This window comes from Mirounga leonina, unplaced genomic scaffold (assembly GCF_011800145.1).
Source record: "Mirounga leonina isolate KUSES-001 unplaced genomic scaffold, KU_Mleo_1.0 Mir_129, whole genome shotgun sequence".
In the NCBI taxonomy this organism is placed as follows: domain Eukaryota; kingdom Metazoa; phylum Chordata; class Mammalia; order Carnivora; family Phocidae; genus Mirounga; species Mirounga leonina.
This window is the reverse complement of record NW_023270323.1, coordinates 32298468-32325307: the sequence shown is the minus strand read 5'-3', so window position 1 is coordinate 32325307 and position 26840 is coordinate 32298468. Positions and strand designations below refer to the sequence as shown.

Here is a 26840-nt window from a genome sequence, read left to right as displayed (position 1 = left end):
ATAATGCTATTTAGTGTCTCATGTGTATTTGTTTCATTTTATTCTGGACTCATAATATACGAAAACTGCATCACCTGCATTATTCCCTTCCTAGTTGTCAGCCCACAATAGATTGCTCATCACTTAGGAGGAATTTAATCAAGCTTTGTTAAATATATCAATAAATACACATTATATAAGATGTTTAGATACTGTATTACATGGTGAAGTGTTTACAAAGGCATGACTTTTGATAATTTGTAGTTTCATGATTGTGCATATTTTTTAAATTCTCTATTAGGCCACCTCTTCTCCCTGTGTTGCAAAGTATGATGGATAATTTCCAGTCTCATCTTCCTTAAGTCTCAGTGGTATTCAAAGTATTGAATGTCTCACTTCTTCCTGAATTCTCCTCCTTTTTTAATGTAATGAACCAAATTATGTCTCTTATATTTCCTTTTCAGTTGGAGGCAATGCCATGTGATTTTCCTCCTCTATCTGTTAGTAAATACTGAGTTCACTCTTTCGGTTTTCTATCCTACTTGACCTCTTTTTTTTTTTTTTTTTAAGATTTTATTTATTTATTTGACAGAGAGAGACAGCGAGAATAGGAACACAAGTAGGGGGAGTGGGAGAGGGAGAAGCAGGCTTCCCGCTGAGCAGGGAGCCCGATGTTGGACTCGATCCCAGGACCCTGGGATCATGACCTGAGCCGAAGGCAGACGCTTAAGGACTGAGCCACCCAGGCGCCCCTATCCTACTTGACCTCTTAACATTCCTTTTCTGTAAATACTGACTTTATGCCCCTGACTCACAAATTTACGGACTTTTCTTTATAGCTCCAGACTCCTATATTCAGCTGCCTACTTGACATCTCAACTTGGATGACTCCTAGGCTTCTCAAAGTTAATATTTTAAAAAGATTTTTTAAAAAAAGATTTTATTTACTTATTTGAGAGAGAGAGAGAGAGAAAGCATGAGCAGGGGAAGGGGCAGAGGGAGATGGAAAAGCAGACTCCCTGGTGAGCAGGGAGCCAGATGCAGGGCTTGATCCCAGGCAGTCACTTAACCAACTCAGCCACCCAGGCACCCCTTAAAAATATTTTTAAAAATCTCTCTCTGCCTTCTGGAACTGTTCTACTTACCAGGATGCCCTATATTATTAAATAAGACTTTCATCCTGCCAACAACTTTTGAATTATTCTTGACATCTCTGTCTTCCCCCAGAAGCTACTATTACATCAGGTCCTGATAATCAGACCAAGATATGTCTCAGATGGATCCAGTGTTCATTTTATTCCTAAATACTGTTGACTTCGTACATGCCCCACCTAGTTTTCTGATTTAGTCACCTTACTAGAATGCCAGCTTCTTAAGAGCAGGGATTAGATATGTTTGGGTTCTTGTCATTTTTTAAGTGATAGATCGGTATGTGGCTCACAGTAGGTGTCAGAAGATATTTCAGGAATGAATGGGTTGATTGGGGTTTCCTGGAGGAGCTTCTTTTATAATCACTGATAAACGATACCTTGATAATGATGTCGGCCACAGCAATGGTTGGATGATTTGCTGGCAAATCCTGTGCTAATTGACCCTGATACTATTTGTGGAAAATTCAAATGACCTTTTTAATGAAATCTTTCTTCAACTTTGACACTATGGTAAGTTTTGGTAGAAAGAGTCATGATTTAGATCAAAGCAATGTTGCAAGTACAATGTGTATATATTTTCTTTTTTTTTTTTCTAAGATTTTATTTATTTATTTGACAGAGAGAGACAGCGAGAGAGGGAATGCAAGCAGGGGAGTGGGAGAGGGAGAAGCAGGCTTCCCGCTGAGCAGGGAGCCCTATGCAGGGCTCAAGCCCAGGACCCTGGGATCATGACTGAGCCACCCAGGCGCCCCAAATGTGTATATATTTCTTTAATTCCAAATACATGTTATCTAACTATGTATTCAAATAGTAATAAAATGAAATGGTATTCTGATTTTAGTCCTTTGTTTCTGAAGTCAGAATAGATAATGGACACACATAGTATAGTTTTTTTCTATGAAACTATGAATGAAAGCTTAATGATTATTGTGAATCCTGCTTTTTAAAATTGTTCTCAAATTTGGGATGTAATAATTTTAAATCAAGAATAGTACTTTATACTACTGCTTTTAATGAATATTTAGCTTCTTATTCATTAAGTTCAAAATTAACTAACGTTCATCAGCTATGCCAGTTTTAGAGTTTTTGGTTAGAGCTGATTTTAAAACATTCAGCTTGGTTTAACTGATATAAATTGTAAAAATTTGAGACTTGTAAAATAAAAAATGTACATATCATCACTATAATTTTTGAAACCAAATGCACTTTGCAAATATTTTCACATATTAATGAATATTTTATAAAATTGATTCATACAGTACTATGGCCATTGAGCTTTAAAAATATCAGTTTTTAGGAGATAGTTTTCAAACATTAAATTGTAGAACATAGAATTCATAATTCCATTCATTATAGATGATGTTGAAGTAAAAGCAAAGTAAACCACAATTTTATTTTTAGTTGTTTTTAAAGATTTATTTACTTGAAAGAGAGAGAAAAAGCATATGCAAGCAGGGGGAGGGACAAAAGGAAAGAAAATCAAGCAGACTCCCCGCTGATTGTGGACCCTGACAATTCAGGGCTGGATCCCATGACGCTGAGATTACAAGCTGAGCCAAAATCAAGAGTCTGAGGCTCAACCGACTGAACCACCTAAGTACTGCTAACCCACATTTTTAATGTCAGAACAATTTTATTTTGTTATATTTCTTGAAAATATTTTATGAGTAATACATATAGTTATATGTGATTATTATAATATTTTGGTGAATCTTTAGGATTTGACCATTTAAATTTGATATCCTTTACACAAATACAACTATTGTTTTTTTTTATGGAGGCTGTAGTCCATAAAATTAATATTCAGTCATTGACTTTGCCATTTATTTAGTTTTCTTTCATGATTCAAGTATTTTTCATTGTTTTAAAAGGAGTTCATCCTTACTAATAAGAAAGAAAAATAACAGGAAACAGATAGAGTAAAAAGTAGAGGTCCCTTTGTAATCTTCTGCTTAAATTTCAACTCCTACCAGACATTTATGAATTCTTCATAAATATCTTCAGTTTTCCACATCAATATATTTCTTGATGAATGTGTATGTGCCCATTTTCAATGTGAAAATGGAAAGGTTTGTTCAGGTTTCTATATATAGACTTGACAAGTTATTTTGTCTGTATTCTATTGTGTATATACTGCCTCATTCTAAAATATGTATTAATTTAATTCTCACCATCTCCTCTGATCAATGCATAATCCACATGTTTATCTCTTACCCAGACATCTGTTTTAGCCTCTTGTCCGGTCTTCCACTTCTTCTGTTGTCCCCTGACAGTCCATTCTCTATAAAATGGCCCGTGAAATCATCCTGAACGGTAAAACAAATCTCATCACTTCCCTGCTTTGAACTTTCAAATTAGAAATAACTAATTAGGGGTAATAAGAAGAATAGCTAATTAGTTATTTTGGGGGGTCCAAATTAAAGTTATCATTGGGATATTAATCTTCATTGTGTCAGTTTTATTTGTAAGTAGTCAACTTTTGTAGTAGTCACCATTACAAAATAATAATAATTTTTAATATTAGACTATGTCAGATATTTCTAGGAATATTTCAGGATTCATATTAAAATCCTTAGGAACACTGGACCATTTAATATTCCTTTCCATGTTTACCCAACCAAGAGCATTGCCTGTGTATTACAGATTTCCCATTGCAGGCTATTCTTACGTCTAAACTGTTCTCTTATATGTCTGTCTGTCAGCAGTTTGTATATTGTAAAATGTTAAGAGTCTATTCTTGGGCCATTTATTTTTAAGGAGGTTGTAAAACATTGTTTACATAGAATATAGGAAATACCTTTGCTAGATCAAAACAATTCAGTCTTAGGCAAGATTAGGTGAGAAAGGGATGCCTGGGTGGCTCAGTCGGTTAAGCGTCTTCTTCCACTCAGGTCATGATCCTGGGGTCCTGTGATCGAGTCCCGCATCTGGGTCATTGCTCAGCAGGGAGCCTGCTTCTCCCTCTGCCTGCTGCTCCCCCTGCTGTACTCTCTCTCTTTCTCTGATAAATAAAATCTTAAAAAAAGTTCAAGAAGTATTTGAAAATATTCTTATTTACATTTATGACATTCTCATATGAAAAAAATGTACTTTATATCAGCTTACACATGGATAGGGATCTATATCAGCTTCATAGTATTTGTTTTTCTTTATGAGTGCCTCAATTTTAATGAGGACATGGAAACCGAGTGTTGTGTCCATATATGTGTTATGTGTGTATTCATTCATGTGCATCTGATTGTCTGGTAATAAATGTGTAAACTTATATTCCACGGTTTTCCATGTATAGTGATGAATATACATACTCTTTTAATTATTGGAAGTTGGTGCTAAGTCAGTTAAGTGAGGGAGTTATTTTTTTAGGAACTTATAATAGATACAGTCTGTCAGATTGAGACAAAATGAGAGAATGTATCTCATTTTATGAACATTTTCATCCTTTCTAGTCCTAGTGTGTTTTCTTATCTCTACTCATCACCTTTCTTCTGTTTCTATTCTCAAGTGATTTTTAATCTTATTTTTCTTAAAAAACAAAACAAAAAAACCCCAGCCTCTCAATTTTATATAATCTAGCATATTTAAAGATATGTAGAAAAAATTAAATTAGTTCCTAATACAAGATATACATAAATTAGGAAAAGAAAATATACATAAATTTGAACTTTGCATAATAAACATTTTTTAATATAAATTACTTAAAAAATTGAATTAGTATTTAAATGTTCAGAGACCTGGGGTACACTGAATAACTTCATTAGTATGAAAGGACAAAAAGAATTCATTTCATTTTACATGTAATCAAGAGTAAGAGATGATGGGTACTGAGTTAAGTTTATGGTTTCAAAAGTGTGTTGCTCATATATAATGTAATACTCTTGTCAATATTGGTTAGTAGATCCTCTTTAGCTTCTTGGTCTTAGCAGCTTCAGAATTTATTATTTGTTGTTTGGAAGAATTAAAGGTGACAACTCTAAATCATTTTTTGCTTCTCTTTAAAATATTTCCAAATTTTATTTATGGAATAAAAGTTTATGGACATGGAATTTGATCAGCACCCCACCCTAAAAAGACAGTGATCAGTGTCCAAGGTCACTTGTCATGTGGATAAGCCTATTCTGATTCTTATGAGTTCATTTCCTTATGCAGTCCATGAATCAGTTACTGATGTCACTTTGTTTTCTGTATTCATACTTGTGATGTACATCTAGCTGGGCAGTTTCTTCTCTCAATGAGCACATGGTTCAGTTGATCATGGTTGATTTGGGAAGAGTGACTTAAAGAGTGATTTAAATATGTAATACTTGGCATTGAAGAGAGAGATGTAGGCTGGAGACAGGGATTGATTAGCATATATAGAAAATCAGAAAAAATGTGTGATTGCTTGAAATTTCCAGGATCCTTGAACTTGACAGATCTTTAGCACTTACCAACTTTGTTTGTTTCTCTCTCTCTCTCTTTTTTTTGTACTTGACATCCTGAGACTTATTTATTGTATAGCTAAAGTCTGTACCTGTTAATCCTCTTCACCTATTTCACCCATCCTCTTAAGCCCTATCCTGTTAATTTCTTTTTAATCTATAAATATCTGAAGATTACAAGTAATACTGGACCAAATAATTTTTCAGGAACATAAAAATCAGAAAACAGAAGACGGTTTTATAAAAATATTGTTACATATGAATATAGAAACATCATGGTAGAGGTAAAGAAAGTAATGGCCAGTACATCACTGATCCCAAACTAAAATGTTGGTATGTTATAATTAAATTTTTTTCAATGATTTGAAAAGGTGAGTATATTCTTATATAAAGCATGCAACATATTAAATGTTTTAAAAATGTTTGGGACATGTTAAAAGTGTGAAGACATCCTAAAAAATATCCATTACCTCTTTGTGATGGGTAACTTTATTCAATAGTAGTGTTTAATATAGCATAATGTTACTGGTGATAAAGCCATAAGTGTTTTCCTGTCACTGATAATAAATTTGACAGCTCCTTTTCCCTGTACCCTAACCTACTCATCTCATCAGACATGTTGTCTTATCTATGGAATCGGTAACCATTTTATATGTGTGCTTTCCTATTACCACTGCTATTTGAGCTTACATTAAAGCTGTTACCTTCTAATTGTTATAAATGTTCTCTTCCGCTTTTAAACTGCATACTAGTCTCAGAATCTTCTTTGTAAAATATCACGTTCATCAGATCATTCTTCTCAGAAATATTAAATTACTTAATGGATGCAGATAAAAATCCACGAACAAGTTTCTTCTCAAGCAAACCTCCTTTCGGTATAGGCTTCCCCTCCTAGAAGGGACCACCTCAGATAAGCTTGTTCCAGACAGTTCATGCTCTTTTTCCTGCCTGGGACTCTCATCATCCTCCTCCCTCCCTTGCCAACACTTGCTCTCATTCAGGGTCCACCTCATATCCCTCTTCTCGACTGGATATTAGTGACACTTTTCTTGGAATTCTTGTGATGCACATTTGTATATGGAACGTTAATTGTTAACATTGTTAATAGATTTCCAAGATTGACTTCTTAGGCCTGTGTAACTTGTTTTCCCTAGTTACCTGGAAAACTCCACAGGGACTGGCGTAATATTTTGTACTTCTCGGAATTCCTTATACCCAACATTGTGTTACTCATTGTCTTTCTGCAAGCATTTTTTGATGGAATGATAAGGCAAATGTGTTCCCAGTGAGGTGATGAATATGAATATGACAGAGTGGAAAGAAGTTATAAATATTTTAATATCCCTCTTAGGAATTTGTATGCTAAAATGCATATAAAAATATAAAACTGTCTATAGGTATTGGAATCACTCTGTCACTTTCACATTAATCTATTTAATTTCCTTCATAGTACTAAGTATTATCAGAAAAGAGTCTATTATCTGTCTGTCTTTCTATTATGTAGCATTTTTGTCTATTTGATACATAGGCTAGGCTCCATAGCATACTTGTTTGTCTTCACAACTATGTCCTCAGCATCAGCATAGTACTTAGAACTTAATAAATATTAGTTGAATTAATTAATTAGCTAAGCAAAAACATGTGATGTTAAAACCCCAAGATGAGGCCTACAGGTTATGTTACTCTCACTGGGTTTTAAATTAAAGGAATCATACTGAGCTAGAAATTGTATAGCAAAATCAAAATACTTGTGAAAATATCAGTATTTTGTAATATTCTGTTCAATTAAAATTTTCTGATCTGGACTGCATCTGATAAGGAAGCTTCTCTGTAAATCTATTTGACATGTATTAACTCTGAGGTCACTATACTTAGAAATTATTGAAAGAAATTATTGAAAGAAATTATTGAAAATAGACCTTAGGGGGTTGAAAGACAGTGTTTGATAAGTGCAACAATGTATTCTTAGCTTACACTTTTGTCAAGATCTAGTCTCAAATAATGTTTGAGATGACCCTTATAAATCAGAGGTGACATTCTTCTTGCTAAGGAAACAGATATAAATATATTGGATGAATTTTTATTTTAAATAGCTTTCTTGTTTATCTTGAAAAAATGACCCTTAGAAGTATAAATATCAGAAAAGTATTTTACCGGGCGCCTGGGTGGCTCAGTTGGTTAAGCGACTGCCTTCGGCTCAGGTCATGATCCTGGAATCCCTGGATCGAGTCCCGCATTGGGCTCCCTGCTCGGCAGGGAGCCTGCTTTTCCCTCTGACCCTCCCCCCTCTCATGTGCTCTCTCTCTCTCATTCTCTCTGTCTCAAATAAATAAATAAAATCTTTAAAAAAAAAAAGTATTTTACCTTTCTCGTTTCTCCTACACTCATCCTTTACCTTTCACCCCTTTTCTTACTTCATCACCTCTTTCACCCTTGCACAACATACATGGATACACACATACATATACACACACATGTTTAATATGTCTAGCTGTCATATGAGTAAAATTATTGTAATTTCAGCTATTTCCATCAATGATGTAGCTGTCCTTTACTTTTTTTAATATAAAGGCTATGGTTCTTGAATTTAGTTTTTTTTTTAATACTTCATTTGGAAACTGACAAAGTTTAGAAAAAGGACTTAGTAATTGGGCTGCTCAAGTCATGTAACAGGTGACCCAGGCCTATTTATAAAACACCATCTGTTTTCTCATAGGACAGCTCAGATTTATCAACTATGTTCAGTAGATTCCTTATAGTTTGTGAGAAGTTTTTCTTAAGAGAGCATGATGAGGGTGATCTTATAAGAGGCTAACACCTTTGATGGTAGAAGTTGAATTACTGTTTGAAAAGTTTGAGATCGAAATACATATAATGTAACACAGTATGTTGTTGACTGGTGATGTTCTACACATTTCTCCTGTCATGATTTGTACTGTGCTACATTATCATGATTTTCATTGTTCCTTGCCTTTATCTTTTCCTTTTCCTAGTATTAGTGGAGATAATGTTGAGGAGGAGGATGAAGGCAACAGAAACACCACCACTGATAATGGGATTACAATTAACTTACTGAGGTCCTAATGTATAATAAGTCACATGCTGTTTAATTTAAACATTATGCATTTAACCCTTATAACATTTTTATAAGTAAACAGAACCAATGGCTGAATTCAGGTCTCTGAGTGACTTCCTACAGTTATTTTTTCCTGCTATTCCTCTTCTTTTTTGTACTTCATCTCTCTTGCCAAACTGATCCATTCTTGCTGCATCAATTTTCATTTCTCTACAGATAATTATCGCTTTAAATTTTTTTTATTTAAATTCAATTTAATTAACATATTCTGTATTATTAGTTTCAGAGGTGGAATTTAGTGATTCATCATTTGCATACAATACCCAATGCTCATTACTTCCAATGCCCTCCTAATGCTCCTCACCCAATTACCCCATCCCACCCACCCAAATCCCCTCCAGCAACCCTCAGTTTGTTTCCTAGAGTTGAGTCTCTTATGATTTGCCTCCCTCTCTGTTTTTGTCTTATTTTTCCTTCCTTTCCCTTATGTACATTTGTTTTGTTTCTTAAATTCCACATATGAGCGAAATCATGGTATTTGTCTTTCTCTGACTGACTTATTTTGCTTAGCATAATACCCTCTAGTTCCATCTATGTCATTGCAAATGGTAAGATTTCTTTTTTTTTTTTTGATGGCTGAGTAATATTACATTGTGTGTGTGTGTATGTGTGTGTGTGTGTATCACCTCTTCTTTATCCATTCATGTGTCAATGGACATCTGGGCTCTTTCCGTGTTTGGCTATTGTGGACATTGCTGCTATAAACATTGGGGTGCATGTGTCCCTTCCAATCACTATGTTTGTATCCCTTGGATAAATACCTAGTAGTGCAATTGCTGGGTCATAAGGTAGCTCTATTTTTAACTTTTTGAGGAATCTCCATACTGTTTTCTAGAGTGGCTACACCAGTTTGCATTCCCACTAACAGTGTAAGAGGGTTCCTCTTTCTCCACATCCTCGCCAACAACTGTTGTTTTCTCTTTGCAGATAATTCTTAAACTGATATCTGTAATTCTATCCCTCTCTTCTGACTTCCTGTTTGTATCTCCAAATGCCTGATCAGTGCCTTGCTGGAAAATACCCTAGAAATTTCACTGCCTTCCTACCAATATTTACCTCATATTCTTTTTAGTTAATATTCTCATTATCCTTTTTAAAATATCTGGACTTATAACATTCCTTTTGTCTCAATATCAATTGCTGTCTACAAACAGGAGGCACATGATGTTGATTTTTATCCGGTTTCCTGGTTTCCTTTATTTTTGTGTATCTACAGCATCCCTCAGATACATAAAATTCTTTTATATATCATTACTATTCAGCATGTTCTAAAGCCTGCAAATAGCCCTACAAATTATTCTTACATGTTACTGCTGAATAATCTTTCTGAAATTATTGTAAAGATTCTTTTTATACTCTAACAATCTTCATTTCCTTCACGTTTTACAAAAAGAATTAGAGGGCACGCTTGCCATCTTGGCATTCACTGTCACCATAATTGCATGTCAACAAGTATTGGTTACATCCAGAAATCTCCTTCACAAATCATAAACTTAAGCTAGATAACTTTTCATTACTTTTTAATATGTCCAAGTCCTTGATCATGGCTCTTTTATCTCCCTGGTATGTCCTGTCACCCCTACCAATATTATTAACTGCCTTCATGAATTCAACCTGTCCTTCATTCTGTTTAGATAACTTTTCCCAATGAAATATAATCTCTTCCATGAATGAATGGACCATACTTGATTCATCTTTCTCTTTCCCATTGTAGATGTTCAGTAAATGTTTATTGAATTGAGTGTCTTTTGAATTCATCTAAATTCTAATCTTGGCTACTGAGTTATAATTTTATAGCTCTTAGTTCACATGAAATACTGTATTTGCTGGAATCATATTGATTCTGATTCTGTTTATACTGGTTGAATATGCTTTTTCTATAGTTATCACTTTTGTCTAGATAGTATGGTTCAAGCTGTTGTTCATAATACTCTTGTTTAAAAATTGAGAAGATTTTTATGTTACCCAATGAAAATTATGAATAATAGATTCAACTAAAGATATAATTTGAATTCCAGGGATCAGATAGCTGTCTTCATTAAAACTACAAATACTTTATTTTATTCCTTATCAAATATTACTCAATTCAGTAAAACATATTAATTCAATTATTTTGAGTTTGAGAAAACATTTGGAGCACTTAGTATGTTTATTATATTGCATGCCTGAGAGATAAATAAGACCCCTTGGCTGTACTTGAAATAGAACCCCAGGCATTAACAAACAAAAATACTTTGATGGTAACTCTAATGTTAGTTCAAATTAAACATTTGGGAAATAGGAGCGTTGATTATTTTGCATGGGCAAGTTACATCTGAGCTGAATCTTAAAGCATAAATCTGGGTATAGGAAAGATATTACAAGTAAAGGGCAGAGTGTTAGATGATTTTTGGAGGAATGATCGTGTGTTATGCTGGGGGAAGAGTGGGTGGAGGCTGGAGTATCAGATGCATAGGAGAAAATGATGAGAGGTCAGGCTTAAAAGTAGTCTGGAATAGATAAAAGAGAGCCATTTAAGCAGAGAGATGACACAATCATACTTATGGCACTGTAAATCTTAGATTGGAGAGGCAGAACTGGCAGGGAGATCATTGAAGAACCATATTCAATAAACTGGGAGAGAATATGCTTGGAGCGATGGAGGGAATAATAATGGAAGGAGGCAAGTATGAGAAGGAAAAGAAAATCATACTTAATTGAATGTGGGTTTAAAGGAAAGAGTGACTTAGATGTTCATTTTGAACACTGGGTGGCTGATAATGCTAATAATTTAATAAAGAAAACAGGAGATGGGGCACCTGGGCGGCGCAGACGGTTAAGGGGCTGACTCTTGGTTTGGCTCAGGACTTGTTCCTCAAGGTTGTAAGACTGAGCCCTGTGTTGGGCTCCATGCTGAACTTAAGACTCCCCCTGCCCCACCCAATCTCTAAAATCAATCAATCAATCAATCAATCAATCAATCTTTTAAAAAATGAAGAAAGCAGGAGAATTTGGGAGAGGGAACAAGCATAATGAATTTGTCTTAAGTTTATTAAATTCTTAGGCTTATATCTAGGTTCCTTGAAGTCAAAACACGATTATGCGTCTTAATTTATACTTAAAAAAACACAGCGTAACCATCTATTTCAGATCTCCACTCCCAAGCATGGAAGTTTTTTGTTTGTTTGTTTGTTTAATGACGAGAAAGGGAGGAAGTGTAGAAGATTCTTGTTCAAGACACTCACTGCTGTGGGACATTTTTTTTTATTTGAATTCATTTTTGTCCTAAATTATGTTTAATACAATGTGTCTTGAAAAGATAAAATGGACTGATTGTATAGCATTTTTAAAAAGAAGTTAAAAGACTCAGATACAAAACCATTTTGTTCTAAAACTAGTGTACTGGTTCTGACCCTTTTCTTGTGAAATTCAGCCAGTTTTGTATCAATGAAAGTCAAATGGCTTCCTCAACTAAAGGCCACTTTCGTCTTTGTTTTTTACAACACAGTCTGTTTACCAGCAAATGAAGTAATTTTCCAAATCCCATTGCAGCATACACAGCTACATTCTTTATGAATACTCTATTTTTAAATGTTAAATGAGGATTTACAGGAACTCATGCTCTAAACAATATATCAGTACTTGTTTTTTAATCTTACTTAAAATTTAATGGATTGTTTCTTTCAACGCAATTGGAGCCATGTCATTTTATCGTTAACAAAGACATTATTTATTATCACTGTTAATTTTTTAATGTTTATTATCTAAGGAAACCCTTAAAAAGGTCCAAATAAAGTTATTGTATATAATAGCCAACATTTAATTTCTTTTTACATTTCTTTAAATTTGAAGATATTACTGATCATATGTTATGTACACTTGTGATGTGATCATGGTTTGTCCTTTACTTTAGACTGATGGTGTGGGAGTAATTTACAAATTCATTACACATTTTGGCTCTCTATACTCTATTCCTCCTATACTGTCTATTTTTCATTGAAAAATCATGTCAGTTTTTCAAAGGAAGAACAGGATGGAGATAAATCATAACTAACTTCAAATATCAAAACTTTTTATTGTTATTCAATGAGAGTGGTGGTGGGTACAAGGACAAATTCCACTATAATTTACGTGAGATGTGAAAATCTCATTAATTCACTAACCACAGGATTTAGATGGTTCCATTTTCAGTGGGTACCACTTTAAATACACTGCAAATATACTTGATTCTGATGCCTGGATCAGTGTGTGCTATTAGATGAAAAATAATGACAGGAATTTGTATTATGTAGTATTGGCAAAGATACTATATTTGCTGGCATAAAAAGGCACTCCTTGTTCACAATATCAAATCAGTTCTTATGCATTTAATGTCAAAACATTTAGCATGCAATGTCTTTCTATTTATGAAGGTATATTTGTATTGTTCCTCACTTGATGTATTAGTTTAATGGGATTAATTCCTTCAGATGCACAGCTTTTAGAAATACTGGAGCTTTGTCTATAGTCATAGGCCTTTGATACCAGCCTGCCAGCCTGTCAGTTCTTGAATTTCTAGCTTTGTCTCCTTGTCCAGACTCTCGGATTGGCCAGCGGCACCTCTTCCAACCCCAACAGACACCAGATTCAATGATGAACGGTATTTGTCTTGATATCTGGACCCAGCCTCTGACCTGAGCTCACTTTGCTTCAACCTGCATTTTGTTCACTCACTCCAGTTTGTGTATGCCTGGATCTTTGATGTTTATCTCTTTCCTAATCTTATAATAAATTCCAGAGAGCTTGTTCCTGGCATTAGATCTTACTTTTTGGGGATTCTTGCATTCTTTTTATCATTTACTTTTGTCATTTGATCTTTTATTATAGATATCACTCTTTCTCAGTTCATTCAACCTGAACTTTGTTTTTTTATAATCCAGTATTGGCTTTCAACCAGCCCCAGTGGGACCTATATTGTCATAGTCTATATATGGTGGTTATAAGCTAATCATGAACCAGGTTTTATCGTTTTCTTTCCCTCTGTAATCCCTGGATTCTTAGAACAAATATTTTTGATTAGGTTTCTTGAACCTGAGAGATAGGATTGATAACTGACAGATTATTAAAACATGGTACTTCCATGTGGGATTTCCTTTCATGTTTTAGGTTCTGGATTTTAGAAGGAAACCTAGGCCCTGACCCATGCTTGGTGCTGGCAAAGCTGCCCATAAGAAAAGATGTATTCTGCATGTCCTGTCTAGGATAGTTGGAGGAAATATAGATGAGCACATTGAAAGTCAGAGAAGATTTATTGCCTGTATAGACAGGGGCAATCTTGTTTTTGTTAAATCCCTGGAATTTTCCTCAGTGACACGCATGGAGCTGCAATAAGTATTGGTTGAAATCACTAACGGTGTGCTGATGAAATCTTCCCCTGTTTCTTTCTCAGTTGTAAACAGCCAGGTGTGTATTTATTTAACTTCTTGTAGGCCTAGGCTAGAACAACAACAAAAAATGTATTTGCTAGCAAATTATTTGCTATTGCAAAACTAAAAAAAAAAACAACAACAACAAAAAAAACAAAAAACTATTAAGGAGAAGTGGACATAATGACAACAATGAGAGATAAAATACTTGAGGAAATAATTCTAAGTAGACTATTGGTAACAATGAGCCTGACAGGGAAATTTGGGGCAAGTTATTTTACCTCTCTGTGCCTCAGTTTCTGTCCTTATTTGTGGAATGAAGACATTAAGAGTAATTCATAGATTCTTGTGTGGTTTGAATGACAAATGTATCTAAAGTGCTTGTGGCACTTCTCAGCATATGAATCATTTGATCAGTGTTGCACATTACATCCTATGGACTTGAAGTAATTCAGTTGAAATTTGATATATATATATATATCATTAACTGTCTTAAAGGGCAAAAATGGCAGTGGAGGTTGTATATAGGGAAGTTGAAATTGGGCAGTGCATCTCTTTTGCTAATTGCTGAGGATATTTGGGGTTTATGAGCTAACTGATCACATAATAAATTGAAGTGTTCCATTTTGTCACTTAGTTTTTTTATTAGAGTTAGATTTTTAGCTCATCTTGATAAATGTGTAGGAAGAAACCTTAATAAATCACTTTGAGAATTTGTAGTGATATTGTTTGAATATTTCAGACCAGAAAATAATGTACATATAGGGAAAAAATAATCCACTGTTTTTCAAGTCTTTTGTAGTTTTGACCACAGGTATGTATAATCTGTAGACTATATATTGTTTGCTAAGAATAACGGAGTATGGATGGATATGTTGCCTCTACTTTCCCTAAAACGAAACAGAAAACAGAGATTTGAAGGTTTATAGAATAATATATTTTTTTAAAGATTTAATTTATTTATTTGACAGAGAGAGAGCACAAACAGGGGGAGCAGCAGACGGAGAGGGAGAAGCAGGCTCTTTGCTGAGCAGGGAGCCTGATGTGGGGCTCCATCCCAGGACCCTGGGATCATGACCTGAGCCAAAGGCAGATGCTTAACCGAATGAGCTAGCCAGGCGCCCCTAGAATAATATTATTTTTGAGCTTGTCTCTTTCTCTCTACCGGTGTTCCTTTTGATTTTTCTCATAATAGTATAATTTTAAAGGCTATAAACAAAATATTTAATCACATCTTTTTGAACCACATTTTCATGTGCATTGCTTTCTAATATATACAAGGTTGTGTACGGATGTAAAGGTTGTTTACTGTACAAGTCAAGGAGGCAATGAAGCCCGAAACCCAGACTCTACTTTCACTTCCCAAGGCATGTACTCTAGTATGGCGATGAGTATGCATGGATAGGGAGTCTTTTTTGAATAAATTTGTATAAAATTAACCTATGGGCTAATAGTAGCCCTAAATATCTGGGTCTGACATTCATCTAATGTAAAAGTGAAAATAAGCATTAAATAATATAAGTGAATTCTCTATCACAGATGTGTTATGTCCTACAGTTATTCAATGGTAGTTATAATTATTCTACAGAGATACCTTTACAAAAGAGTACTGCCCACCCTCACACTCATCTTTTAATTATTCAGAACAAACTCTTCCTAGATATTTCATTATTCTCTTTTTATTAAACAAATGAATATGGACTGTGCAATTTTAATCATGACTAGAATTCACTGTTGTAAATTAAACCTAGAGTTGAAGGTTAAGATCACCTTATTACTCTATATTGCTTTATAGATTAATAAAATATTCACACAAATAATGATACAGGTCCTCGTAGAGTGTTAAGAGAAAAAGTCAGATTATAAGGGGTTAATGAGTGATGTATTTGTGAGAAAATGGAAATCATTCATATATGGTTACTTTATATATAAGAGAAGCAAAGGGAATTTAGTCAAATATGAAAAATATGTAGAAATGATTTTTTTTAAGATTTTATTTATTTATTTGACAGAGAGAGAGACAGCGAGAGAGGGAACACAAGCAGGGGGAGTGGAAGAGGGTGAAGCAGGCTTCCCGCGGAGCAGAGAGCCCGATGCGGGGCTCGATCCCAGGACCCTGGGATCATGACCTGAGCCGAAGGCAGACGCTTAACGACTGAGCCACCCAGGTGCCCCTAGAAATGATTTTTTAAGTTCAAACTTTCTAGAAGGTGTAGCAATGCTATAGCTTCCTTTACCCTAGTTGTAAATATATTGATATTTCAGCCTTTTTATATACCATTGCTGGAGTTCTTATTCTGGCTCACTACTTGGTGGTTGTGTATTTACTTTGTGCCTTGGTTTCCCAAAATTAAAACAAGGGTGATAATTGTGGGTGCCATATATTATTTTGTGAGGTTTACATATCATAAGGCATGGGTGCCTGGGTGGCTCAGTTGGTTAAGCAACTGCCTTCAGCTCAGGTCATGATCCTGGAGTCCCAGGATCAAGTCCTGCATCGGGCTCTCTGCTCAGCAGGGAGTCTGCTTCTCCCTCTGACCCTACCCCCTCTTATGCTCTCTCTCAAATAATAAATAAAATCTTTAAAAAATATATCATAAGGCACATAAAGAAATAAGAACAATGCTGGTCAAAGGTGAACTATTATATTTGTTTTATAGTTATTTTTATTTCTTTCATAAGCTATTTAGTCTTTCATCTCTAAATTCAAGTCAGTGCTTATTTTAATATTTTATTTCCATTTCCCATAGTAATATGAAAGTAGTATGTACATTTTTCAATTTTAGTGTTATATTCAATTTAATGTTAATTTTGGAGTTTTGAGAGTATTAGATAACAAATGGATTAATGTGTGACAAGAAACTGCCCCAGGAATTCATTCTTTCAAAGGAAATTATTGCATTATCATTACCTTCACCATCATCAATTAGTAATTTATAATGATATATATTCTACCAGTGCAGGACTAGTTTTTGGTCTTATATTTTCAGATATTTTGTAAAGCTAGATCAAAATTAATATTTTTAAAGATATAGTGGTTAATTACTTAATTTCAATCAACTAAAATTGTCTAAAATTACATTATAGCCTATTAAAAACATAAATATTCTATTCAGTGCAACCTTTGATTAAGTATATACTACATATTCCATGGGCAAGACTACAGACATAAGTTTATTTTTACATTGAAGCCTTTATTTTTCTTCCTAAGGCCAACAGACTTACTATTAACAAGCCATAAAAACAAAAATCTAAAAAAGATAATTGTTAATTATTTCAGATTAGTAGAATATCACATTGCTTTTTCTAACAGACCTGCCTAGAAAAACACTATTGTGTCCTTTTCCTTGTAAGACTTTACATTTTCTAATAAAATTATTAAGTATATTGGAGAAACTCAGGTTGCTATGGACTAGTATTAATTGTATTCAGTGAAGGTGTTGAATATGAACATTTTACTTTTGGTTGGTTTATAAAGTCCTTATTTAGTCAGCTAAAAATTAGCTAACCCCCCAAAAAATTAAGTAAAGAAATACATGGTCCTATTCTCTAGATGATCATAATTTGTAATGTGAGTAACTAAAGCCAAATTAGAGAATGTTACATACAACAGAGTGTTATAAAAAACAAACAAACAAAAAAACAGAGTATTATGTTCATAGTCCAGACTGGGCATCTAAGAAGTTGTGTGATTTGGGGCAAGTCATATGACTTTATTTGGTCTAGTTATTCTTTGAATAAATAGTTTTCTAGTTGACCTAGAGTCCATTTACATGTATTACAATTATGTATATATTTTGGTTTAAGATATTTTTCAGTGATTTCTATTTTCTGTTATTTTTTGTTCTCTCAGCTTGTTTTAAATGTATTTGTTTATTATTGAAACCTAGGTTTAATAAAGTGATCTGGTAAAAAGTGAATCAACTTACATAGATGTAGTTATGGAGTTGCACAATTATAATAGTGTTAAAGTTTGACAAGATTTTTAAAAATTTAATCTGGAACTATAAATAGTTGAAAAGAAATTTAGTGAGAAACTTAGTGAGCACTTAATCTTTGCTTATTAGTACATTCATTATCTTATTTAATAATTTAAATCGTTTTAAAGGAGTACGTTTGGTACAAGAAAATCATTAGAATAGGATAGATAGGTCAAAAGCAGACCCTAGTAGATTTTTACATGACCTGAATGAATATATGATACAATAGATGACTCAAATATATAAAAAAGAAATTGAGTATTTAAGAACTGCTCCTCTGATAATTTGTTAGATATTTGTCTTAAAATGTATTGACCCTCTTTCATACCATATGACTAATAAATTATAGATGGTTTAAAGATTTAAGTATAAAACATAAAATATTTTAATAAAAAATGGGCCAAATACTACTTACCTCTGAATGGTGAAGGATTTTATAAGCTTACACATAATGAAAAATATCACCAAGGATGTACAAACACTTTCAACAATTCAACAATTTCCAGATTGATGGACAGACTAGGTCAAATACTACCAAGGTAAATAAAAGAATTTACTTACCTAATAGATTAAAACCTAACAGAAAAACTCAGAGCAGTCTGCACACATGCTGGAGGGATGAGCAATATTTTCTAGTATAAGTGGACATTCAAACTTTGAGCTCAAGTTCCTCACCAAAGGATACAAAAGTTCAGACAATAACATCTGATTGAGTGAGGCTTACATTATATCTTCTGGAATCCCAAATGTAATCGTCAGACTCTCTTTCTCTGTATGTATACATAGTTTATGTGTTTGGAGTAGTCCAGCACATAACCTAATCTGGACATATCCTGGACACCACATCAACTAGTTAGCAGCCCTCCTTAATCTTTTCTGATCTCAGTGAATCAAGAGTAGGGCTCAGTTTCCAAGAAGTCACTGGGAAGTTATGGTAGCAAGCATACCAGCTAAAGACCTAAATAGACTAAGGTTAATATATATTGAACTCTGATTTTATATTACTTTATTTTCAAAGCTCTTGCCTTCTACCTACAGAAAAGAAGTCACTAGTAATAATGGATGTTCTGTACATTTTCCAGATTTCCCCTCTCTAATAATGGTTACTCCATATGCCTGGGGTGTGGCTGCTTTAGGCTAATAGCTATATCTCTCTGCAGGAGTTTCTCTCAGGCAACGAGTTGCCTTGCTCAAGGTTATATCTCTGCCCTAGGGAAGTTTTCCTCCAATGAGTGGTCAATACTATGGTACAGTATATGTTAAAAAAAAAAAAAAAGAAGAAGAAGAAGGAGATAGTAAGAAGGGAAAAATGAAGGTGGGGAAATCGGGGGGGGGAGATGAACCATGAGAGACTATGGACTCTGAGAAACAAACTGAGGGTTCTAGAGGGGAGGGGAGTGAGGGGATGGGTTAGCCTGGTGATGGGTATTAAAGAGGGCACATATTGAATGGAGCACTGGGTGTTATATACAAACAGTGAATCATGGAACACTACATCCAAAACTAATGATGTAATGTATGGTGATTAACATAACATAATAAAATAAAATTAAAAAAAAAATACTGTGGTAGCCAGACCTTCTCCAGTGCCTCACTTCCATGACAACCCTAAAGAGCCATCTTGCCTTGCAGTTTCCTGGGGAATAGGCTGAGGCTTCTGTATATTATCATAGTTCAGCCTTTCCCTCCCAGATCTACTTTCCTCACTCCCTCTTGTGTGTTGTTCCCAAGAACCCTCAAGCAGATATATCACAGACTCAGAGTCTGCTTTCCAAGGAATCTGACCTACAACACTAGTCACAATTAAAACAATATTCCAAATTTTGCTGATATTATCTCAGTTTTTGTTGCTCCCTGGAACTTGTGCAGGTAATGTTTGAGACTCTTTTAAATGTACCTTGCTTGGTGTTTGAAATCATCTTTGACATCTTATAAACCATTGACAGGGTTTTAAGGTACAAAACATGTAAATCTAATCCTGTATTCTCAATCTCCCTAAAATTGTAGGCATAGGTCTAATGAATGTGATATGTCCACAATCCATTTTGGAATTTGGAGCATTTGTGGCATGTGAAATCCCATGATGTGCTGTCTTTAGAAATGGAATAGGCTCTTATTTCACAAAATGCCTGAAGCAAAAATGTCAGCATATAAACCTGCTTGGCAATTTATAAAGGATTTATTATTCTTATTTTCCCAAGTCTTTAAAATTCTGTTGTATAGATGACATAAGATGTTAATCATAAGTTTCATTTAATTTTCTGATAGCTCAGAAAGACATGCATAAATTACACTAGAAAATATATACTAAGTTATAATTAAGTGATAAGGACCATAAGTACTATTAAGTACTATTGTAGTTCAGAAGTCTCATAGTGTGATTGGGAAAGATTTGTAGAAGAGAATAGACTAGGTCAGCAGTGAACAATTTGGGAACAGCAATGCAAGTACATTCCGAGTAAGGTCAGGTAAGATGGAGGTAGGCTGTGAAAGGTTTTGAATAATAGTCTAAGGACATTGTACTTTATTTTGTAATAGTATGAAGTTTAAAAGGATTGAAAGGATAGATAACATGAAAATATATTGCAGGTTAAAAAGTGATGTGTAAGGGGTGCCTGTCATTTAAGCGTCTGCCTTCAGCTCAGGTCATGATCCCAGGGTCCTGGGATCGAGCCCCTCATCAGGCTCCCTGCTCAGCAGGAAGCGTGCTTCTCCCTCTCCCGTTCCCCTTGCTTGTGTTCCTGCTCTCACTATCTCTCTGTCTCTGTCAAATAAATTAATAAAATTAATTTATTAATTAATAAAATCTTAAAAAGTGATGTGTAAGATGAATTTGTACAGGAAGAGAATGGTGGAAGGGCCATTTGGGAAGCAATCTCAATGTAGGACAGAGGTGTACTAGACTATCACATTCTCAATCCCATTATTCAAAAAGTTTATATGTATGTATTTGTTTCATATCCCTTGGATTGATTCCTGGGGGTAACTATTGACTTGGATTATCTCATATTGTCATACAACTTTTACACAGTTGAATATTGACCTGTTGAGACACAGAATTATCATTTTAGTTTGTAATGGATGCCATATCAACGAAAATCATAAAATTTCGCTGAAATGCACAGATTAAATATGTTCCTTTCTTCTTATCTACATTGATTCTAGGTTTATCACAGGAGAAAATTAAATTGATTTGAAAGTATTTATACTTTACAAAGCCATGTTGGTTTTACCTAGTACCTCATGTTTGTGATGGTTGTGCAGATAATTGAAAATTGATTTGAACTCACAGGTACACATCAATCTGTAATTTATAATTATTGTCCACTTCTTATATAAGGACATAGTTTTACCTCTACCATACTGATTGAGGGACTTCTGTTAGCCTTCACTAAACTCTTTATTTTATTTAAAAAAACATTGTAATAGGTAGCACTAGGTATAATATCTAAAAGTTGCATAAGTACCTGCATACATACACTATATATATATACACAAATGTAGATACAGTATAGATACAAGTGAAGATAGATATGGATGTATAGATATCAGTATATATATATATATCAAAATATCTGTATATCTATATCTATATTTACCTGAATTGCTTTCAAATTGCTGTCATTGTTCATTTCTTAATTTTAATTGAATTAGCATGGATAATCCAGATAGGCAGTATTTCATAATTACACAAATTGGTATCTGCATTTATATTTTACTCGTTTTATACTCTATGAACTTCACATTTTCTAAGAACGTTCCCTATTTCCCATGTGGTTGATAGAAGTAAGTAGTATCACCTTTCAAACTAATGTAAGTGTGATTCCAAACCAGATTTGTATCTTCCTCATTCCTAGCTATTTCACTTAATTGTAAATAGAAAAATTTTAAAAGCTTTGTGATTTATGCAAGTGAAGAACATTTTATGTCAACAGAGGTTTATGAGGTAACTAAAAAGGAAACACTTGAAGTGTAAAGTAAACAGAACTAAAAATACGGTCAAGTTGATTATATCATTTTATTTTTTTAAAGATTTTATTTATTTGAGAGAGAAAAAGAGAGAGAGAGGGAGAGAGACTGCAAGCAGGAGGTGGAACAGAGGGAGAGGGACAGACAGACTCTGTGCTGAGTGCAGAGTCTGATACGGGGCTGGATCACATGATCCTGAGATAATGACCTGAGCAGAAACCAAGAGTTGGACGCTAAACCAACTGAGCCATCCAGCTGCCCCTCATTCATTTTATTTTTAGATTTGTTACAGAGAAATAACTTCTATTTTATTGAATACTGGTCAGGATTTTTACAAAGAAGTAGCAAAACTATGAAAGATCTATGTCTTTATCATTTATATCTATATCCATAGTTATAGGTAAATACATTTTTATAATTTTCCTAGTCATTCTATTAATACTGGTGACTTTTCTCTGTTATATTCATATAGTGAATTACAATACCTGTTAGTTGTATTATCATTGTTTTTAAGTTTTTTCTTGCTTCAGCTTTCCTATCTTTTTTCATGTTTTTTTTTCTTTTCTCCAGTAATATTCTTTAGGGCCATTGCTGTATTGTTAGTGTTAGATAAGAAAAAGTTGCATAGATGACCTTGGTAGAAATTACTATAAAATTAGTTATTAATGAGAAATAAGATTATTATGTAGAACTCATAGAGGAAAGATTAAAACAAAATACAAGTTTTTTTCCTGCAAATAGGTGTAAATAGTGACTGTTGTATGTACAAACTTTTTATTTATCTTGGATTTATTTTTATTTTCAAATTTATGGTAGTTTTTTTTATCTTTAAAAATAATAGGGACTGAGTTTCTGCAATATGAATATTTATTTTCCCTGTACTGAGCATGTGGAAGGCTGTCGTTATGTTTGGTTAATGAATTTTTAAAAATGGAACAATGTTAATTTTCATTATTGTAAGTTTAAAGCTAATGAGTGTGTGATGTAGTAATAGTAAACTTTACATACGTGTATGTGGTAATGTCTCTCTCTCTATATAACTTGTTCCTCCTAAATTAAATTTTTACCAATTATACCCACGTATTTAAATATTTACATGAAAATTGTATTATTTTCAAGTGTGAATTTGTTATGCAAGCCAAATAGTTTAAATGTAAGTGATAAGACCTTGCACACTTCCTAGCTTTTCAAGACCAGATAAAATTAAAACATTCTACTCTTTAATCTATAGATTTCTATTTGATTGCTTATTAATTTATTAATGTTATTTTTTGAAATAAACTTTCCCTAAAATTCTTTAAGATTTAGGAGGTAATATTTATTTATACCTATCATTTCAATTACAAAATAGATGTGTACCACATATATTTTACTGTGAATCCAAATAAATGATGTTTACTTGTAAATTTTTATCTTTAATCTTTTCTTCCTCTGTTCTCCACCTGCAGGGCAGAAATGTTGCTAGACATAAAGAAAGTATTCGTGATTGGAGTATTATTATTATTGGATTTTTTTTTTTTTTTTGGAGTTTAAGACTACGTAAAGACAAAGGCTACTTTCTCTGAATGATCATAAATTCTAATTTCTAGAATGGTAATTCTAATAAAATAGCAAAAATAAAAAAGTGTATTTTATAATTGGAATCTAAAACATAAATAAACTGACCTGTTTTGAGGATCATATTTAGGTGGTTTTATTCCGCTTGGGCTCTCCGGGCTCTCCATGTTCACCCAATTGCAGTTGTGAATGGCAGCCTCTTGAGCTAGGCCTGTGGGCCTTATGTCTTTATAACAGTTTGCTATTGTTTCTAGCTTCACCTAGAAACAAAAGAATACATTTGCTACTGTGTTTTTTCTGAGCTGTCCATTATCTTTAATTTTGTGTATATAACACCATGCTAGCTCATATTTTGATGGGAAGATACAAAGTTGTTAATGCTCACAGTTTTTAGTAGAATGTTTTAATCAACAATTCTGTGATTTGGCATTAAAGAAGTCTTGAGAAAGTTACTTCTGGGATTTAAAAATGCTCTTAAGAGGATAAGAGCTTTCTTCTTGCAGTTGATAGATCATTTTAGAATAGCAGCTGATATGTAGACCTTAAAACATTTTGAAGCTTGGAGTAGTGAAAAATCCATTACTGCAATATTTTTTTCAGGGGAAGAAAGTACTTGGGCATGAAAAAACCTCAACACCCATGTCTAGACATAACAATTTTAAATAGCAATTTGCTGTAAAGAACAATTAACATTAAGATATTCCTGAAAAGGAGATGAATATGCCAAGACGATGTCGTTTAAACTCACATACAATTTGTAAGAAACATTTATAATAGAGAAGTAAAATGTAGTGTTGTTAAAGAGAACGTATGTGGACCATGCAGGTTTCAAATCCTGGTTCTTCCATCTGTTTGCTGAGTGGCCTTGGGCAAGTCACTTACGTTCTCTATTCCTCCGTTTACTTACATAAAGATTAGGGATACTAAGAGTTCTCACTTTGTAAGGTTGTTGTGAATATTAAATGAGTTAACATGTATGTGAAGTGCTCAGCAAAGAGCCTGCCAGGAAGGAAAGCTGGAGACCTCATGGTTGCCTATCCTTGAGTTGCAGTTGTTCCTGCAGCTCCAAATCGTATGAGGTTTTAATTAAACAACTGCCATGACTCAGGTTCGTCGTAACCTAGCAGCTTCGGACTGGAAGTTAAGAAAATCTGTACTTCAACTTCCTGAATACCGGTTTCACTGAGAGAGAGAGAAAAGAGATATCTTTAGCAGAAATAGGTGCTTTTGTCCTTTCTTCCTTCCTTTCCTTCCTTCCTTTTTGCTTGAGTTGTTTTTCATTCCGACCTTTTTTTAGGATAATATTCAGATAACTCTTATAACATGACACAAATACTTTGCATTTTAAATTTACTTCAAAACAAAGATTTATTTTTAAAACAATGAGAATGTATGCAAGTAGGATGAATTTTTTTGGTGAAAAATATATTAATATAGTCTACTGGAGTGTGAAGAGCATGGTTTATAACCCTAGATAGTTAATATGAATAAATCAAACATTACAACAGTGAGCTTATTCAGAGATTTAGAGTACTTTCTTTTGCATATAGTCAGAATGAATTTGGCTGAACAAGTAGTAGCTTTTTGTTTCTGTGCAAGTATATGTGTGTTTGTATCCATATATGAATATACATACACATACATAATCTTTAACTTTTGTGTATGTAGACTCATACAGATAATTTTTGTTTTTTTTAAAGATTTTATTTATCTATTTGATAGAGAGACAGTGAGAGAGGGAACACAAGCAGGGAGAGTGGGAGAGGGAGAAGCAGGCTTCCTGCTGAGCAGGGAGCCTGATGCGGGGCTCGATCCCAGGACCCTGGGATCATGACCTGACCGAAGGCAGACACTTAACCTACTGAGCCACCCAGGTGCCCACAGATACTTTTTTTTTTTTTTTTAAATCACATATTAAACAATCATGCAAATATATGATAGGACAGAATGGAAGATATTTTTTTCTTAATCTGAAAATGAGAGGAGGAGTATCTGTCTTTGGAATTTCTTTTGTTTAGAGCTCACTTTACTAGGATGCATGAATGCCTTTCACATTAGAAATCCTTTCTCAGTAACAGTTGCCTTACAGATTAAAGATGAGAAATTTCATTATGTGGCTAGTAATATATTTTACCTGTTAAAGCAAAAGCAAAGAACAAATAAAAACCCCAAACAACAAAAGTCTCAAAAAACCACTTTATAATTTTTTTAAGAATTTATTTTTAAGTAATCACCCAACGTGGGGCTCGAACTCACAACCCCCAGATCAAGAGTTTTACACTCTACCGACTGAGCCAGCCAGGTGCCCCCCACTCAATAATCTTAAACTAAGTTTTTAGTGGGTTCTCCTTTTAGTGTACCTAAATATAATAAAAAATAGTGGTGGCATGGGGAAGACGAGTTTTAGATTTGAAACACTTCAAAGAGATTATTTCCTAATTAATGATGACTCTTAAAGCAGAAAGAAGATCACATGAAGGCTGGAGTAGACAAGGCAGTGGGAAAAGCAACTAAGCAGTATTATTTAAAGTGAAAAAAAGAAAATCAAAATTTTGGAATATTTCCATTGTTGAAAATGTTTTCCTATGACAATAGTTATAGATTTGTAAACTTATAACTAGAAAACGTTAGAATATGTGAGAGTTTAGCTGTCTCTTGAGGCTGGATGTTGAGGGTACAAGATTCTAAATAATTCATCCATTTATTCACTAAATTTCTGAGCATCAACCATGTGCCTGGCCCTGAGATTGTAGGTGTGAAATAAAACAAAAAACAACAACAGCAAAAAACAGATGACATTGTCCTCTTGGAATTTATATTTGATTGGTGGAAAGTAGACAATCAAATATAAGTATAATAAATCACATTTTTATTTATTAATAGTCTATAGCTATTCTACTCTACTTTCTTTGTCCTACCCTATTCCATTCCATCCCATTCCATTTTATTGTATTTTATTCCATCCTACTTCATTCTATTCCTTACTTGATTCTGAATCAAGAAAAAAAAAATTCCAGATAACACCCTACACTACTTAAAGAAACACATTCTTTTGTATCATTGAGATATTTGACATGAAATAAACCTGTTACTTCAAAATTAGATATAAAACACTATCTATAACAATGTAGAGATATATGTTTAGTTATTTGTTCCACAACAAAAACAAAAAACCATTTTCACATAAGTGCTAGGAGTTATATATGTTTCATTCACTTGGTCTCTACCAAATTGTCTATTCTTCATGTTATTAAAAATAAACCAGA

At 33.7% G+C, this 26840-nt stretch overlaps 1 protein-coding gene across 1 annotated transcript in view; it reads left to right on the top strand.

Moving 5' to 3' along the window:
* The window catches only part of ADGRL3 (adhesion G protein-coupled receptor L3), an 811907-nt gene that overhangs the window by 234162 nt on the left and 550905 nt on the right, over positions 1-26840 (top strand). The gene's annotated exons all lie outside the window — the stretch shown is intronic.